Source organism: Canis lupus, chromosome 36, assembly GCF_011100685.1.
Source record: "Canis lupus familiaris isolate Mischka breed German Shepherd chromosome 36, alternate assembly UU_Cfam_GSD_1.0, whole genome shotgun sequence".
Taxonomy (NCBI): Eukaryota; Metazoa; Chordata; class Mammalia; order Carnivora; family Canidae; genus Canis; species Canis lupus.
The window spans coordinates 25,882,133-25,888,219 of record NC_049257.1 but is presented as its reverse complement, the minus strand read 5'-3'; the positions used below and the strand labels follow the sequence as shown (position 1 = coordinate 25,888,219).

The window sequence follows — 6,087 nt, the reverse complement described above, 5'->3', positions numbered from 1 at the left end:
GGAATTTGCAGAGATAAATGACTTGGGGTAATAACAGGACACACAGGAATGCCCCTGAAATGGGAGTTGTATACATGTCGCATGCACAGAGACATTCTCTTTCTCACCACATATCAGACGTCGTTAATCTGTCCTATCACCCTTTCCCACTGAGGCTGGGCATGATCTGTACTGCTCCAGGCATCTACTGCCAATCTGTCATAATTAGAAAGAACTTGGTTTTTTTTTTTTTTTTTTTTTTTTTTTTTTGTGAAAGGAGAGTAATTAACCCAGTGCTTGACTCGTAGTAGTACCCAATGGATATTTGTTTCATTAATGAATTGAACAAGATTGTCCAGAATTTATAAAATGCCCTTGATGTTTTGCGAATTGTAGCAAGTATAGACCAACAAGGAAATTTCTCTTTAAAGTTGTTTGTTTTATTTTCTAGTAGTCAAAAGAAACAGGAATTTAGTAAAGAATTATTTTTAGGCTTCACTTATATTGGTTTGAACAGCTTCTTTTTGAGATTAATTTCAACCCTGCTTGCAGGTGTTCTTTAGTCCTCCTCCATGTTGAAGGGAAGCTGTCCTTTGTCATGGCAAGAATATGAGTCAAGCTCCATGGCTTCTGCAACAAAACCTCATCTTTTCCTTCTGTGTACCTGGTACTTAGAGAAGAGAGACTTTACTTCACCACAGAGGACCCGTGCATTGACTGGATGATTTTTTTGTGACTGGAGTTTGAACTATGCCGTATAGCTTCTGTCAAAAGCATGGACGGGCTTTGGATTTCTAAGTCTTGAATAAGTCTTTATTCATTTCACAGTAAATATGCAACCTTGGGCTTTATGGGGCTATGATTCTCTTATCTGTAAATTGGACATTACTCTAATAGTGCTCTCTACTTCTAGGAGTAGTTCTGTGAAATGAAACTACATGTTTGAAATGCCCATAAAGTTTTAAGCAAGTGTTAGTTAATGTTCAGCCCTGTGCACTGTCTTCTAGAATGTGGCAATTATCAGATGGGGAGGCAGGATGATGTGGGTTGAATGGTCTTTGAAATGAAAAACATTGGGATTCGTATCTCAATTTCACTATTTACTGTGACTCAAGGTATATCCCTTCACCCTTTTGAGTCTTATTTTCTCAACTGTCTGGAGGAAAATGGATTTTATGAGAATTAAATTGTCACATATTTAAAGCAGCTGGCACTGTCACTGGTGCCCAGCAGTCAATTAATGACAGCTATTATAATCAATAAATGCTAGTGGATATAATAAAAATTACAATCGGAGAAATGCTAACCGCTCTACATTTTTTATCCTCAATCCTCAGCATGTGTCAGATTATCAGAAAGCTACACATATGAATCGGTTTGAATTATCCTGAAGTGCAATTACTACTAAAGAACCTCAACATTCTATGATTGGCTTTTTATTGATGTTCTTTTAAAGTGATGGAAATAGATTCATGCCTTTGAATTATTATGCCATTTATTTTGTTCTTTGCTGTCTTTATATAATAACCCATGTGACAAATTCCTAACAGAATTTAAATATGTATCTCCTTTTATGAGATGAAATGAGTTGTGTAAAATGCATAATATCTCCCTCTTTACCTCAGCTGGAAGCTTAGAGCTATGTTTTGTTCACAAAGCTTTAGCCATATTAAGAATTGAAACTTCCCTATGTAATCCCTACTTCTTGATCATTTTTATTATTGACATTCTCATTTTCATGTTAAAATATTCTGATCCTAGATCTTCATTCTTTTGGTAAGTTGGCCCACGTCTCTTTTGAAATAATTGGATCGCTAAAAATTAGAAAAATATAAGCTACTCAGTTCTGGTGTTTGATTTCACCTTTGCTACATTGCAATATTCTGAATTAGTTTTATTAAATTAGGGTTAACTTTGAAACTTAGTAAAATAAGATGCCCTAGTCAGCATAACAGTGTGCTACGTATTAGTCAAAATAATGTGCACCTTATGAATGCAGCCTTAAAATGGGTAACACTAATTGTAACAAATATAATTCATGCTAATTAATAGTTCATCAACCTGTAGATATAGAACTTACACGTTTGTTGTCCAATATTTTGCCTTTAAAAGAAAATTTGTCACAATATTAGAATAGCCTATTCAATATTAGTGTTTCTATTGAGCTCATGAATGAAATTTAACTTTTACTGTGCTCTTTTGATGACAAAATAAGAAAATTGGTTCTTTTATCTTGCGACCTTAAATACACCAAGAGGTAGAGCATCCTACCTCTTTAGTACTTTTACGTGTTATCTAAAGTGAATTAACACTGTTAAAACTGAATTATCAGAAATATTATTATATAACATTTTAGGAAGCAAACATTTAAGGATTTAAAAAAGCGTTACTTCCATTCATAATACTCTTTACTAAATATATAGTCTGAGGAAGCTCATAAAACACTTTTAGTAAGTTAAACAAAATGGAATTTTACCCTAACTTCATTAAGTTAAGAAAAGGATCTAGTACATTTGGGAAAGCATTTTGTGGTACTTGTAAAATAATAGAAGAAAAAGTGACTAGCCAGTATTTTTTTTCTAAAGGATATAAAATAATTTCAGCCACAAAAAACATGTAACTTTAGCTTTCCTAGGATGTGTTGGTAATACAAAATATCAAAGTTATCATGGAAATGATAAAACAATATAGCTTGACCCCAATTTCCAGCCCTTTGGAGTTTCTTGGTTTACAAATCCTGTCTCAGTTTACATGTTCTCCTGCCCTGTCTTGTCTTGCTCAGTGGTACTAATCAAGGTTCAGACACCTAGTGGCCTCCATCTACATTTGTTGCTGCTTATCTTGATCTTTTTTCTGGGATGTCACCTTGGCATTGATGATGTGGAAGTCATTCCATTCCTGGAACCAATTGTCATGCTTATTGAAGTAGGAGAAAGTTCTATATTCTCATTTGGCTTCTTCTTCTTCTTCTTTTTTAAGATTTCCTTCTTAAATAATCTCTACACTCGATGTAGGGCTCCAATCCCAAGATCAAGAGTCACATGCTCTACTAACTGAGTCAGCGAGACAACCCTCTTTTAGCTTCTTAAAGAATCTAAGCTTTTAGTTTCCTTTCTGAGAAGCTATAGACAAGTCCTTGGGGCTGGAGAAGAAGCCATCCAAGGGCTGTTTTAAGAGTACTCCAGAGTGATAGCCAGCAATACTGACCTTTTTCTATAAGATATTGTCCATTTCTAGTTGGGAGAAATTGCAAAGGTACATATCTTCCCCTTTATGAGGGAATCTATTTCTGTATGCCTGAACCCAGTTGTCCACATCACTGTCTTTTATTTTTCTCTTGGAATTCCATGTTGTCTTCATGTAAATAAGACAAAATAGCATCACTTTGGGCAATTCCTGGTCATCCTCTTCCATTTTTTTTTTTAATAATAAGCAAACCAAAGAATCTCATTACGGTATATGTATATGTAATTGTTCTCATATTCTATAATTTCCTTTTTCTGTCTTATTGAGGAAAAGCAGTAACTTTATACATCCTTCCTATGTCACCAAAAGAACTAACCTAATGAAGCAACTGCTTTGTGCTTCATAATAATCTCATTGAATTTTCATAAGATCCTTCAAAAGAGGATGTACATTTTATAAATAATAAGGCCAGGATTCAGAAAGTTAAGTAGCTTGCTTAAGATCAAATGATTAATTATGAATGGAATAAAAATTCAATTCTAGTGCATTTTGTTGGACCCCAAAGTCTGGGCACTATCGTGTCTAGGGCAACATTTGGCTCCTTCAGCAAATTACTTTTCCAACCTTTAGAGAATTGAATAAGTTACCTTGCTGTGTACATGATGTGAAACATTCCTATTGGTCCTTTTCTTTGATAGAAATGTTTACAAAGACATTTTTCCCCATTCAGGAAAGAGCCTCTCCTAAGCAAAGTGAAGGAATAAAATTTTCATGATAGTAAAATATATAGATCCAAGTAAATATATGTCTATATTCTTATTTATCACTTTGCACAAAATAGGTACACAATATTAATGCATTAATCAATTGCTTGTATTGAGGAAGCTTATAGATCTGGATACTAAAGATAAGTTTTTATGTTAAAGAAGTCTTTCTAAGTTCTAAAATAGATTTTAAGATAAGTTTGAGAAGAGTGTCTCATGAAACTCTTTTTGCAATCACATTGCTGAGCCATTGACTTTCTTATTGATATTCACTAAAGAGTTGGAACACTGAACAGTGTGATAATTTCTTTCCTGTTGAAAAAAAATTTTCAACAAAAAAAGTATTCTTAAAAAAGAAGCAAATGGCAACTTAAAAAGTTCTTTTCTCAGAGTACAGTACAACTTAGTAGGGAACAGTACATAACATCTTCATGTGTATCAAGAATTAGGTTGGCATATCTTGGAGAAGAAAACACTTTTCTATCCTATACTCAAAGGCTAGTCTCATTTTAGTCCAGATCTGAAAAGTCACGATTCAGATTAAAGGGAGCTCTTTCTTTTGTTTTATTTCAGTTATTCTTCCTGGATAACAGCCAATAATTATACTGTGGAATTAAGAGTTCTGGGGACTTCTGATGGTTGTGGGACTAGATGAGGTCATTTCTGTAAGCTTAGGCAAAGTTTCTTGCTCATGTTTTCTCATCTGCCTGACATGTATTACCTTTGTGGCATGTTATCTCTTTTCTTCAGTGAATAATTACTGAAAGGCATTTCTTCATTATAATTTTTATCATTGTTCCAAACCCCATGACTGTGGATTATAGCTGGTGGTTTTAGAGAATATTTTTGCTCTGAATCTAAATGTATTGGTCTAGAAAGCAAGTTGATTTCCATGAAACCGCTTAGAAAATTTAGTTCACTAAATTGTGAAGATTGTCATTTGCCTACCTTCTGTTTTTTAGATAAGTGTATATATAATTTTAACTGAAATGTTATTCCACCTACATGCAGCACTCAAGAACAAAAATCACTTGGAAATCAGACAAGGTAATTCATGAAAAACAAATCGCTATATCAAAATAGTCATAGTATCTCTATAAAAATGTGCAGTCAAATGTCACCTTCCACTGGGTTGAGCCTAATGTGCCATGTGCAAAAACCTCTTATTCTAAGTGCTTTATAACACAATAGAAACTCTCTTCACTTCGTGAATATATCTATCTATATTTCCTACTTGCTGTTTTGTGGATACTTTTCTCTTTCACTAAACTTTTAAGTTTCCAGAAAGAAGGACTGTCTTCTTGTTAATTGTTAAATAGCTATTCCTATAATAACCCCAGACAGAGAGTAACTAACTGTTCAATGATATGTGGAGAATTGAGTTAAACTGAACATTGAAAATTAGGTATTGAGAGAATTATTACTGTGACACAGTCCTCACATTCAGAATCTTTGGGGGAAAAAAAGTATAAGTGGGTAAGGTCTTGTAAGAGTCTTGTAAGACCCATTTAAATTGTGTAGAGAATGGATGGGGGGGTCCCTGCCTTTTTATTCCTGGTATGTATAAATGGCACTTCCTTGTGGAGAAGAGAGGCCATGACTGGGACCTGTGACACAATATAGTGATATTTGCCTTAGTATAGAGACTCTTTCCTCTGTTTTGTTTACTTATAAATTCCACCAATTTTAAGTGTATAGTTTGTTGAGATTTTGTAATGTCTCCAATTATGAAATCACCATGACATCAAGATGTACCAATAGTTCTCTCAACCTAAAAAATTTCCTTGTGTCTTGTTACACTTGAACAGGGCCAACAAACTTGTTCTCTCTCCACCCTGGCCACAGGTAAAATCAGATCTGCTTTCTGTTCTTACCATTTTTCATTTTCTAGAACCTTATGTAAATGGAATTATGCAGTACGTAGTCTCCTGATTTTACTTCTTTTACTAATAAGCAAATGTTTTTAAATTCATCCATGTTGCATGTATTCATATTTGATTATTTTTTATTGGTGTGTAGTATGTCATGCTATGTGTATAAGAAACTTTTCTTATCCATCCAGAAGTTGACAGACATTTGGATTGCTTCCACTTTTTAGCTATTATGAATAATACTTCTGTGACGTTTGCATATAGCTTGTGTGTGGACACATGTCTTC

At 34.0% G+C, this 6,087-nt stretch overlaps 2 long non-coding RNA genes across 2 annotated transcripts; one reads left to right on the top strand and one right to left on the bottom strand.

Annotated features, from left to right (window-relative positions):
• Positions 1 to 397: 397 nt before the first annotated feature.
• Positions 398 to 2,913, bottom strand: LOC102155307. The gene is made up of 3 exons (XR_005384844.1): positions 2,677 to 2,913; positions 2,060 to 2,082; positions 398 to 649 (listed from the first exon to the last, which is right to left on the bottom strand). It is a non-coding gene; the product is annotated as an uncharacterized LOC102155307 (long non-coding RNA).
• LOC119867850 lies at positions 2,492 to 5,774 on the top strand. Its single transcript, XR_005384845.1, has 3 exons — positions 2,492 to 3,234; positions 4,941 to 4,976; positions 5,738 to 5,774. It is a non-coding gene; the product is annotated as an uncharacterized LOC119867850 (long non-coding RNA).
• The last annotated feature ends 313 nt before the right edge of the window (positions 5,775 to 6,087 follow it).